At 39.9% G+C, this 10,376-nt stretch overlaps 1 protein-coding gene and 1 long non-coding RNA gene across 4 annotated transcripts in view; one reads left to right on the top strand and one right to left on the bottom strand.

Moving 5' to 3' along the window:
* GJA5 (gap junction protein alpha 5) overlaps nt 1-10,376 on the bottom strand; it is a 50,250-nt gene that overhangs the window by 3,949 nt on the left and 35,925 nt on the right. The window contains exon 1 of one of the 3 annotated variants that reach the window (XM_072994002.2): nt 5,297-6,562. The exons of the other annotated variants lie outside the window; for them this stretch is intronic. The gene's annotated coding sequence lies outside the window, so the exon portion shown is untranslated. Of the gene's footprint in view, nt 1-5,296; nt 6,563-10,376 lie in introns of those variants that run through there. 3 annotated transcript variants of the gene reach the window in all.
* Nucleotides 35-10,061, top strand: LOC144587988 (uncharacterized). The gene is made up of 2 exons (XR_013543276.1): nt 35-1,185; nt 6,559-10,061. It is a non-coding gene; the product is annotated as an uncharacterized LOC144587988 (long non-coding RNA).

The following is a 10,376-nucleotide window of genomic DNA, read 5'->3' as shown; positions in this document are numbered from 1 at the left end:
AGAAAAAAAAAGCAAGAGAGTGATTTATGGTGAAAGAGATATGAATTCTTCATTTGCAATGAAATGGCATTTAAAAAGTTCTAAAAAAGGCACAAAACTAATGGAGGCTTATAAAGGTATACATTCTGGACAATATATAAAAATGCATTACATTATGGCAAAGTGGGATAAACATACCGAAGAACCTTCGGACTATTCAGAAATTTACCTCTTGGTCTCACTCTTGCTTTTTAATATTTCCCCTCACCAATTGTTCAGCAAATCTTTAAGTAGTTAATCTGCTACTGAAATGTACAAACAATAGAATCTCTATATGTTTCAGTTCAGAAGCTCTAATTTCATTAGAGCGTACTTCCAGGATCCTGTGTATGGGATTGCAACCTAAAGCTTGAAATTCTGTTTCTTTTAAAGCACTGTGGCAGGCATATCGCATGCATTCTCTCTTAGCATCCCACCTTGGGACTGTGCAACATGCCTAACTCTTTGTTTGGCATTACTTGACTGGATGGATGGCTAATCTATCATGGGTTCACTGAGCAATGACCTCATTTAACCTTCCCAGCTCCCCAGTGGTTTCATTCATGTCACCTGCACTTAAACAAACCATTCGTCTCCTTAAAAATGCAGCCTAGTTGCAAGTGAGCAACAGTGACACAACACAATTCTGAGTGAGTTAAAACAGTTTAGCGAGAGTCTTCTTGTCTGGATGTTGCAGTCCAAATGCCTGTGGCTGCCTCTTTTTGACCACGGAGCTATAAAAACCCTTTGTTACTTTATTTCATTGGAGAAACCCTTTCCCTTCCTCATTTTTATTGCCACGGTGTCTTTTCTTTCCCTTGTGTCAGCCCATGGACTAAATGACAGGGAGGCGAAGGCCACAGTGCTCCATTACTCTTTGCCCCAGACAATGCCATGATCTTGACAAGCAAAGAATAGGAAACAAGACTGAAGAACTCACTGATGAGGTGGGCAGGCCAACCCGTCTGTGTAACCTTCTGTTTCAGAAAGCTCTTTTTGTATGAATGTCAGTTCTTTGCCTTTGGAGACCCAAAGTTTTTTCTCTTTTCTCTTTTCTTTCTTTTTTTCTTTAGGCCTAGCTACAAGTGGTTCAGCAGTGATATAAATAGCAGAACATGGCAGCTAACAAAAGGTTACTGAAGGTTACCAGAAGAGAGAGTGTGATAGGTATGGTCTTAAATCTATTCAAATGTGTAGTCATTCTTTCAACCCCTTAGTGACCTCATGTTCCTTGTTACTAGCAGGGTTCAATCTATGCTAAGATTAGTGACTAAAATGAATCTGGAAAGCTTGGTTTTTCAAATGTTGATTTGAATATCTTTGCTCTGGGAAAAGGGGGCTACTTGTCCTTGTCGTTAGAACCTCTTTTGACTTGTAAGGGTACTGCCAGTTGCTGCCTAGTTATGGTCAGTGGGTCATAAAGACGCGTATGCATGCATCACACATGCACACGCATGTGCACACGCACACACAGGCATTCATGCATGCAAACATACAGAGGCAATCAAGCATTCACTCAGATACTCCCTCACCCACACCAGGTGACTTTCCTATTCAAATTTGTTCTCTCACTTTCTTTCTGCCTCCACCTACATCTCTCTCCCTTTCTCTCTCACACACACATACAAGCATACGTAGACACACACTGTGTGAGTCTAGGACTTCAGGAGGGGAATACAGCTGTGGTCCTGATCAGCCACCTCTGGTAAGGGGACAAGCAAGGGTGGACTGCTGGGGGTTGCTTGAATATGAGTGGGATGTTAAATTTGCCCTAGTGGACCCTGCCAAAAATGAAAAGCAGTGTGCTGCTTTTCTAGCATCTCATAGTCCTTAAAGCACTCTTTGAGCAGCTTATAATTGATGCAGGCTATAAACTGCCCTCCCCCCTGTGAGCTGAGTCCTCAGTTTACTGACCTCGGAATGGTGGAAGGCTGAGTCAACCTTGAGCTGGCTACCTGAACCTGTTGAGACTGAAGCCAGATCATGAGCAGAGGCTTGGCCGCAGTGCTGCAGTTCTGCCACTGAGCTATGAAGCTCAGAAATAATTTTCTGACATGTAAAACTTAAATACTAGATTATCCACAATACAAAAGCAATAGTTTGTACTAAGAATGTCTCTCTATTTCATATGTTTTTAAGCAAGGATACTTCTTCAGAAGAGAGTGCACAGTTGCTGTTTGTCTGTGGTATCTTTTAGATAATGTGAAAGTGATATGGGAACTATATTTTCTGGGAGATGCCCTGTGGTAACAGTTTAACATTTAAAGGCTTGGCACCAAGTGACTAAGCCTATCAAATGGGTGCTTGTTGTTGCTGGCACTGGCTGGGCTACCGTCTTTTTAGTACAGATCCAAACACATGGGAATCTATACCTTTAAAACATTGTGACAGCATGGTAGGATTTGCTCATGAAAAAGTGGCATTTCCTTCAGAAATTAAGCAGGTGGCCACAGCTTGGAAAAGTAATTTTCATCTATTCTAGCTGCAGAAAATCCCCAACAGGATGGCCAGTAGCAATGCTGGCTGAGAGATTCTGAGAGTTGTAATCCAAAAAAGTAACTTTTTTTCAAATTAAGTACGACCCCCTCCGAAAGAACCTTTTCTATGGCCATACCCTAACTGAGAATCTCTCCCAAGGCATCTTTGTCTAGTGACACCACTGCTTTCTGTGGGAAACCAGACAATGTTTGAATTACTGTATATTTTTGTGGTTTTAATGGTGTCAACCCAAGACATTGTGCTGCTTGTGATGGAGCCAGATGATACATTTCCTCCACACATAGCCAAACCGTCAAAAATTCTTGTTGTATCAAAGTTTCAGTTCAACTGTTTCTTCCTTTGACTGTAATCCTATACATACTTACCTGACAGTAAGCCCACTGAAGTCAGTGGAATCTATTCCTGAGTAGACCCACCTAAAAGGTACTACTTCATATCTCCTATTATTTATTATTTTATTAATTTAAAATATTTATATGCCACCTAAAAGGAACCAAGTTGACTTACTGTATAAAAAGCAATATTAAAAGCTGAAACAATAAATTATTACAATATTTAAAAAAGAATTGAACAAATGTATTAAAACATGTAAGTAAAAGCAGTATTAAAAACACATTCAAAACAATAGTCTCCATTAAAAAAAAAGCTCTACTTATTCAGACATTTAGAGAAAGCCTGCCTGAAGAGAAAAGTCTTTACTTGCTTGCAAAAGGACAGCAAAGATGGGGCCAGCCTAGTCTCCCATGGGAGGGAATTCCAGAGTCTGGGAGGAGCGACAGAGAAAGCCCTTTCCCGTTTCCCCACCAACCGCACCTGTGAAGGTGGTGGGACTGAGAGAAAGACCTCCCCTGATAATCTTAAAAACCAGGCAGACTTCCCCATCCCACTTTCCATCAGTCTGTAGTGGTGCTTCTCCTCGTTGGGTTCCCAGATGTTCTTGAACTAAAATTCCCAGAAGCCTTCACCACTAGGTATGCTGGCCAGGATTTCTGGTAGTCCTAGAATATAATGGGAACTATGGATGGTAACCACTGCTTTATAGATAATTGATTTAGCAAAAGATTTTTAAGGAAGATGTGCTCCCTAAAGTGGTGAAAGAAATCTTTTTATCTCTTTGTGTTTCGATTGGTCATTGAAAGGTAAACATAGGCTTAATTTGCAAATCTGATTACTGAAGCACATACCTCTGAAGAAATGCCACTATGGAAGCCAAAACAAATTAGTAAAAGGGAAAATAATTCCCCTCCTTGTCTGGTTTGACATTCTCACTTATGCTAATGTAGCTATACCTCTTCTGAAAGGTAGAACCTCATAGCATTTGGGGTATAAATTAAAGTGGAAGGCTAAAAAATGAGAGAGAGTAAGTGTAGGGAGCAAGAAAAGTGAAGAGGGACCCAAAAGGAAGACAAAGCAAATGGAGGAGAAACAGGGATAAAAAGAGGATGGATTTTTTCCTGACCACTGAGAAGCATAGCAAGAGCAGAAATGGGAGGCCACTTCCATGCTGGCTATGGGATTCTGGAAATTCTAGTTTGAAAAAGCAGTGCCCCATCTTTATCCAAAGGGCTTTAGGGAGGAGAATATGTTTGAGGGAAGAGGGAGGGCTACCTCTGTCTGTCTCATCCCAAAGTCCATGCTATTTTGTGTCATTTGCACAGGAGTAAGGGAAGCATAGTAGCAAGGCAAAGATTTTGTCACTGATTCCATAATTTACTATATTACTCCTTTTGACTCATGTTGGGAATTTTTGCTGTCTCCCACATTTGAACAGGTTTTACTACTTGAGCTGGCATTAGAGCTTTTGGCAAAAAAGTGGAGTACAAATACTTTAATAATAATTCCATGCCATCAAGTCAGTTCTGAGTTATGGTGGCAGTTTTCAGAAGTGGTTTACCATTCCCCCTTTTTTTGGGGGGGGTACTGTGGGACTGTGCAACATGTCCAAGGCCACACAAGCTGGCTCTACTTACAGGGAGCACCTTGGAGAATTGAAATCCCAGTCTCTTGCTCCACAGCCAGATACCTAAACCACTGAGCTACATGGCCAGCTATCGTAAACAATAATATTAAAAGTTATTGGGCTTTTCCTGTAATTTCTACACCTAAAGATGTGCAAAATCTGGAAATTAGTGCTGCTGTGAATGTTGTGGGTTTATTTAATTTCTCTGAAATAAGTGGGATGCTTAACTGTCATAAATAGAGACCTTAGAGGCATCAGTCATGGCAATTAGCACCCCACAAGAGGCCGTTTCTCTCTCTCTCTGGAATATTGCAAAATATTGCACCTTATTGTTATACTGTTGAATTACATGCAGCACCAAGCTTCGAAATGTTCCTTTTCAATGCTGTGGTTTCCAGAAGCACCAGCCGGTTTTTGCTGGGGGAATTCTGGAAGATCCTGTATAATCCAAAAAAGCAACTTTTACAATATCTAATGCAAGAGAATTTAATTTAAATGTCCACCTCCATGTTTATGAATGTGTTCAATACACTGAGAGACCAGATGGAGGCTGTAACCAAAGCATACTGCTAAGTGGCAGATAATGACCTTGGGTGTGAGTGAACAGGAGGCGGCTGCCCAGATTGGTGTCAAGCCCAGTTTTACTTAGCGTCATTATCAGTGAGTTCAAAGCTGAGTTAACTGGCATGTAACTCTTACAGTGGGTACTAAATTGGGAGGTGTTAGATACACCCGTGAGGACAGTCAAATAATATGGGAGACCCAAAAGAGATTAGGAAATACTTGTATATTTTTAATGCAGTGGAAACAAGACTGTACCTTAATTTTTCCAAGCTATAATTGTTTGTAGCCACTGAATGGAAGATTTTGTTCGTTTGTAAACAGAATACTGTACACTTCAAGGAACTGTTGGAGGGAAATTGGAATTGCAGGCAGCAAACTAGTTCAAACAGAGTAGCAAAAAACATTTTGTGGCATTGTTTCAAGAGAATATCATACACATTTCTTGCTACTATTTAAAACAGTTGAACTTAGGATAGGAGTGTTGCAGAAGTTTACCCTATTCATTTGATAAGCCCAAACAGGAATGCATAAGCTCATGTTAGAGGTATTGGGTCCCACTCCTTGTTGGTCCCACTCCCTAAGGTGTTTGTTTTAGCACCAATCCCATCACCTCAGGTTTGAGAAAGGGTTTCACTCCTGTTCACTTGAATGAGAGCTGAACTGTCCCGCAGTTAGGGTCCCTGGCTTGCTTACACATCAGGAATTCTTACAGACTACTCTTGTTAGGCAATTGGGAGTCAAGCATCCTTTGCAGATCTACTGGAAATCACTTGGAATTAGTAGATCCTGATCTATCTCTTGCTCGTCTATTGGACCTAAATCCACTATGTCACTTGTGGGAATTTGGAGCTTTCTTCTCTGCTGCTCTTGCAGCTTTCCACTTCACCTGAAAATCAGCTCTGAAAGGGTTGCAGCTTTCCAGATCTGTTTTGGGGAATGGATGGCAGAGTGGAAAGGTGATCGCCTCCTTCCAAGTCTGCTGGATTCTGCTATTCTGCCGGGGAAGGCCATCACTGGTACCTACCCCCAAAATGGCTGTTTCCAATTTATATGTATGGTACATATGTATCATATGTATGATGAGAGAACCATATTGGGCAGATTAGCTAGAGAGGTGAGATGCAGATTAACCAGGAAGGTAAAACATCACACACCTATAATTTGTGCACTAGTGATGTTTAAATTGTCCTAATCCCACTGAAGTCTTAAATTTTAAGGGAATAGAAGGAACTGTTTTGTGCAGGATTGCTATATTACCAAAACTATTCACTGAAAAATAATTAAATTAGATTTGGGGGCTTTGAAATATAGAATTTTTTTCTTCTAGAGCAGGAAAGCAAGATTGTTCATTCTATCAATAAAAAAACACACATGTATTCTTCTCTCCCCTCTGAAATTTGCTCCCCAATATCACATATTTGGGGGACATTCTTCATCTTGCTTTACCTAAGCCATTCATTGGAATCATGCTGAAATTCATCCTTCCTGCACCTATTTTTCTACCCATTTCTTTTTAGTACCCACAAGACAAAGGAGGCAAGGACAACAGAGAAGTTTGTGTGACATCCACCTACATGCCAAAGAGGGAAGAACTAGAAGAGAAAACGATGGCATATTCTGGTATGCTTCAAATTCCTTCCAGCGCAGTACTGACATTCCCAAGGGCAAGGCACAGGGATAAAATAAACTGTAAGTGGTAAAAATAACGTTATACTTGTGGCAGTAAGAATGCTTTGCATAGTTCCCAAATGACTATGGATTTCACCATTTTGAAGCCTGAACTCTGAAGAAGTTCTTCCAGCATTGCAAAATTCAGGAAGATGATACAGGCAGTAAAAAGACCTCAAGCTGGGCTTTCTATTGGTTTTCAATATAGAGCACCACCTAAAATCAGTTTCTGTATTTCTCAATTTAAGTGATGTGGCATTTTCCATTTCAGAACTCTTTGTACTAATAGAAACCAGGAGATCAAGGACCTCTAAAAAAGGAAATCTCAGGCTGTGGTACGAAAAAGTTATAAAAATGTTTGTGAATTTTTATAAGTTCTTAAATTTAAAAGTTGACCAAACATTCATAACTATCTGTACCAGCCCAATTCATTAGGTACAGCTATTCCATTCATGGAGAGAATAATACTCTATATGAGTGTCATGGATTTATTGCTAGAAAAAAGAGGTGGCAACTAGAGATGGACATGAACCACGGTTTAGTAGTTCAGCCCAGTTTAGTGCAGGTGTTTTGCGGGCGTCACACACTCCCCTATCCCACCTCCTCTGCATGCTCCCTGGGCAAACTGCACTTACCTCCCCCACCTCCTCAGCATGATTGCCCACTCACGGATTGCAGATGCACTTCCCTCTGCCTCCTCCAGTGGCCGTGAACTCAGACAAGGGAAGCCCGCAGGGCTACCTTTGAGTGGACAGCTGCTAGAGGAGGCAGAGAAGGGAAGTGCACGTTGCAATCCGTGAGTGGGCAATCATGCTGAGGAGACTGGGGAGGGAAGCATGTTTCAGTCAGGGAATGAGTGAGTGCACAGAAGAGAAGGGGGGGAGGGTGTGACACCTGTGGGACACCTGTACAGGTGCCACACTGAACTGAGCTGAACCACCAAACTGTGATTTGTGCCCACCTCTAGAGGCAACCCTAATTCAGCACCAAAGATGTTGTTGACTTGACAGGAATTCAAAGTCACCTTTAAAACCAAAGCACTTGTTTGGCCTTTGTTGGGCAGAGCTGTCATTTTTTGTTTTTTCCTGTACCAGAGTTCTTTAAAACTCAAGTTCTCCCTGCCAAATTTGAAAAGACATCTATGAATTTTGAAAAGCTAAAAAAAAAGGGAGGGGGGGGACCCAAATGAAATTCCTTTTCATTCTTTCAGCATAAATGCAATCATACACATTCCAATAAGGAAAAGTGTTGTAAATTACACGAGTGAAGGGAGGATGACTTTAACAACTTACAAGATAAGTTGCTTCCTCAAAAGTAATTTTCCAAGGTATGGCAAATATCTCATGTAGATACAATATCCAGTGAAATCTCTAATTCCATGTGGAACATGCAACATAACATCCTGCCAAAGGAATTTTCTGGATGGAAATTGTTGGGATTTTCAACCAAGAAGGTTAGGAATATATAATGTATTTCTGCTGACTTCAGATCATTGGCAAAGTTAACAATGCAGTACTTCCCTATGCTGAGATAATGATCCTTCTCCTGTTTGGTCCAACAGGCATGTCAACAGTAGCACTATTTAATTCTGTGGCTTCTTTATTTGATGATTTTACCTTATGGGTACAGTACTTATGATGAATAAAGCTTCTGGTGTCAATAAGATATAACTCCAACATTGGAGATTTAAGTGAAGAATGTACCACTATCTAGCTAGAGCATTCACCTGGCTTCATTTATACGGTTAAACCCCATGGTCTCATGTAGAGTAGACCCATTGAAATGATCAGACTAATGTAAGCCCCACTGATTTCAGTGGATCTCTTCTGCTTAGAGTAGATCATGAAAACCTATGCTATGGCACATTGTGAAAGACATAGAGGTGCCATAACATTTTATTTTTCTATACCCTGGACAAGAGACTATTTTTAGGGAACACTATGGAGAACCAGAATAGTTTCCATTTAGCAAAGTGATAAACTGGGGTATATTTTATTTCACTATCCACATGTAGAAATTTTATATAAATATAAAGTGTTATTTGCAGAATTATGTTGTAAACTGCTCAGAGAGTACTTTAACACTATGGGACAGAATATAAGTAGAAGCAACACATATGAAAAGCTGGATTTAATTCAGTTGAAAGAAGGAGTAAAAACTGGTGGAAGACCAATAATTTAACATATGCAGATGACACCTTCTTACTGGCAGAAAACAACAGTGACTTGAAACTACTCCAGAGGAACATGAAAGAAGAAAACACAAAAGCAGGATTACAGGTGAACAAGAAGACAAATATATCTACAGACGAAACAGAGAACTTTAATGCTGACAATTAAGAAACTGAATTTGTTGAAGAGTTTTTGTAACTTTGTTCAGTCATCAAAGTGGAAACTGCAACAAAGAAATCAGAAGAAGACTGAGACTTGGAATGGCAGTATAAAGGAACCAGAAGTGATCCTTAAGTGTAAGGATGTTTTACTGCAGTCCAAGGCAAGTTCATCCATATTGTGGTATTTCTGATGACCATGTATGGATGTGAAAGCTGGTCAGTGAAAAAAGTTGATGGGAAAAAGATACATTTGAAATTTGGTGTTGAGGAGGGCTTTACAGCTGGCATGCACTACTAGAAAGACAAACAAATGTTCTACAGCAAATCAAGCCTGGATTCCCAGTAGAACCTTAAATAGCTAATATTGAGGCTTTTGTACTTTGGTTGTATCATGAGGAGACAATACTGGGAAAGGTAATGAAGTGAGGAAAAGTGAAAAGTGTGAAATAGATTGACTCAGTAAATTGATAAGATTTGGGCAGGGCGGTTAATAATATGATTTTTTTTAAAAGTTCATACATTCATAGGGTCACATAAGAGGGAAGTGACTTAAGTGGCACATAATAACAACTCTACTTAGCCCATAGCAAGATTTGGCCTTGAAATCTGAGCACACTTTCATCCAAGTGTCATGAAGACTTATTTTCAGGTAAATAAGCTTTGGGTTTCTAAGGCTAATCTATAGCATCAAATCAGAGGACAATTCTGTATTCAGGTTCCAGGTCATGGGGGCATGTTCACTGATTTTTCTAAGATTAAAAGACTCTGGGTACAAATGCCATCACTGTCACCAGAATACACTCGTACAAACAGAGAATCATTCAATGCATTCCTATACATTTCTGCTCAGTAGCAAGTCTCATTGTAGTGGGAATAAAGCTACCCTAACAATAAATGCCATTACAACTCAGTGGGACTTATTCCAAGTTAAAACATATAGGAACAAGGGTTGTACTGCCAATGTCAGTAGTATGTAAGAAATAAAACACAATTGTTCCCCAAAGGCTCAAAACAATAAAATAACATTATCAGACAAAAACAAATAAAATGCAGCAGCAACAACCATCCATTTCAATTATAGACATCTCTAGAGGTTACTGATTCCAGTGGTTACATGATATCAAAATTCTATTTAAAAAACAGCTAAACGGGAATGTATAAAGAGAACAAAAGGGGTATGACACTGAATTACTGCTTGTGACATTGTGCAAGTGATTATGGGAAGATTTCCTAAGGGTAAGGCTGTAGCCAAAACTTTGAAAAGTTAATTGCACTACAATGCCATGGTTACTGGCCATACTAGGTAAGGAATTCTTGTAGTTCAAAAAAGTAACT

Source organism: Pogona vitticeps, chromosome 3 (assembly GCF_051106095.1).
Source record: "Pogona vitticeps strain Pit_001003342236 chromosome 3, PviZW2.1, whole genome shotgun sequence".
Classification (NCBI taxonomy): Eukaryota; Metazoa; Chordata; class Lepidosauria; order Squamata; family Agamidae; genus Pogona; species Pogona vitticeps.
Note: the sequence above shows the minus strand (reverse complement) of the source record. Positions and strands in the feature narration are given on the sequence as shown.